Source organism: Helianthus annuus, chromosome 10, assembly GCF_002127325.2.
Source record: "Helianthus annuus cultivar XRQ/B chromosome 10, HanXRQr2.0-SUNRISE, whole genome shotgun sequence".
Lineage (NCBI taxonomy): Eukaryota > Viridiplantae > Streptophyta > Magnoliopsida > Asterales > Asteraceae > Helianthus > Helianthus annuus.
Genome location: NC_035442.2, coordinates 12973563 through 12976367, shown reverse-complemented (window position 1 = coordinate 12976367; position 2805 = coordinate 12973563).

The window sequence follows — 2805 nt, the reverse complement described above, 5'->3', positions numbered from 1 at the left end:
GTCTGGTCGAGGATCCGGATAATGGATCGCGAGAGGATCATCTTTTTTCGAATACAGAAGCTATCCGAAGGATCAGCAAGAACCTCGAAAGGTAATCTTTCTAACAGTCGAACATATCTATCGACCATCTCGAAGGATCAACAGTATCCTTCGAGTCTATCCTTCGAGCCTATCCTTCGAGACAGACTAACATATTACGGCTTATTGGCCAAGTCAAACTAGGAGGATAGTTGACTTGGTCAACTTACAGACTAACTTAGGACATCGTTTACATACAGACCGAATACAGACAAAGTACAGACACAAGTGCACCAACAAACTCCCCCTTGGCTGTAGCTTTGTCTTTATCTTCTATAGTTGTAGACTCGTCTCGAACTTCGACGGTCTTTGGTCTTCGAGTTCCCAAAACTCTGATGTCCTTTCAAGTCTTCATTGTCGGAGGATCTTCAAAGTCTTCACGTCTTGAAAGCAGAGAGTGTATTAACAAACTACCCGTATCATGTAGGAAGTGTGTTGACAAACTCCCCCTTAACATAAGCTCCCCCTTGAGTTATGCTCGTGAAAAGACTTTATCTTTATGAAGTGAGATCCTTGTGGTGTTGATGATGGCCAGCGGCAACTCGATCATCTTCATCTTGAGTGCCTTCTCGTCGTGCCTTCATTCCAAAGCTTGTCATCGACCATGTTCTCCTAGCCTTTAGAATCTGCACATGCAAGAATTCTAAACGCGTAATGAGAACAACTGCTTGGAACATAGTATAAGCAAATGACACACGAATGACCATGTCACAATCAAACACCGTCCGACAGTTTGAAAGTTTAATAAATTTTTCAATTTAGTCTTTAACTTTCAAAACATGCAAATTTCGACCGTTTATGAAGATTTAGTCAGTTCTGTTTTCAGTCAGGTTTCAGGTAACGAAGATTCGAGCTCCAACATCGTACGATCGAAAATAAAGCAGAAATAAAATCTTTTTGGCTTTTTATAAAGTTTATATTAAAACACACCTAAAATCTTTTTGGTATTTTTTTTTTTTTTTGAAAGTAAAAGACAACAATTTAAAATCCTTTGAGTGTTATCAAACGACATCACCGCTAATGTCGTGCTGATATGCACCAAACGACGAAACTGTTTTAAAAGAAAACAATAAAAGTTAAGCAGTAAATAAATATATATACAGACATTCTTTTTGCGAGTTTCGAGGGTAAGAGAATCATATCAGTGTACGGTCATGCCAAAACACTCTTGTTGTTCAGTTAGTTAACATTAAGATAAGCATCCTATAACAATTATCGGTATTGTTGTCCACTTAAGCTCAACTTATCAGATGTAATCATGTTTAGAGGATACGTTAAGGTATGATTTATACTTACCGACCGGTGTTCATCCACATCACGACACATTCCCGTATCAAGGTATGCACGAGAGTTCATCTTACCGGTGAGTATACCGATTATCATCTGTTTGACCGTATAAGCTGTGAGATACTCACTTATTTTGATTTGAAAACAAGTCCTTTGTGATATAATCACTTATTGATGAGGAACTTGATTTTCGTATGCATGAGGGCACAGGTGCAAGTCCGTGAACAGGTCAGTACTTCCGTACAGCAGAGAGACGAACTTGACACCCGGAAAAATGTGATATTTTATCACTTATTTGTTTTGGACATGTGACTGTTTATCACTTATTGAGGTCGAATGCAGTATGTATTATGTACACGTATGTATAGTATCATGGAAGATCTAGACTTGCGTCCCCATTATTTTTCGGTAAAAGATACAACCATGATACCCAGATGATAAGCAGCATAAAGACCGAATATCTCAGAACCTCGGCAATCTATCAAACGAAATTTCGGTACTAAGACCATATGCCAATGAATGGTTCCCACCTGGTCTTCAGTCGATTAAGATTTATATCACCCTGCACACTTTAAAATGATTGTGAGCCTACCGATACATCTTATATAGAGCTGCTTATCGTTTTGCATTTAAGGTTTAAAGAGGTTTGGATAGACCACTGATGTACTATCATTTTCTCTTTTGCTCGCCAGGAAACTCATTTTTGATTTTCTATTGTTTTTGTGTTTTTGAAATTTTTCGATGTTTTTGGATTTTCAGATTTTTGGATTTACTCCCCCTAAAATCAATAAACTAAGAGAAATTTAAAAACACAAAGATATTTACAAAAATGATTTTCCGATGTTGGTTTTACTCTTGCTTGACCTTAATGCCATTTACCAATAATAAGAAGTCAAATCTAGATTTGTCAAAAGCTTTGGTAAATAAGTCGGCACGTTGGTCATCGGTGTGGACCTTAACAACATCGATTAGCCTTTTCTCAAAGCAATCACGTATGAAGTGATATTTGATTTCGATGTGTTTGGTCTTTGAATGCTGCACAGGATTTTTAGTGATATCTAAAGCAGCAGAATTATCAACGTATATAGGAGTAGTTAGGAATTCAAAACCGTAGTCCCGCAATTGTTGTTGGATCCAAAGAACTTGGGAGCAACAACTTGAGGCAGCAATGTATTCAGCTTCGCATGTTGATGTAGCGACACACGTCTGCTTCTTGCACTGCCATGTGACTAGGCGATTTCCTAAGAACTGACATCCAGCCGTTGTGGATTTACCGTCGATTTTACATCCGCCAAAATCAGAATCACTGAATGCGACCAAGTCAAAGTTATTATCTCTAGGATACCACAGACCGGTGTCGGGGTAAGCCTTCAAATAACGAAAAATCCTTTTGACAGCTGCAAGATGTGAGGCCTTCGGATTAACTTGATATCTGGCAAG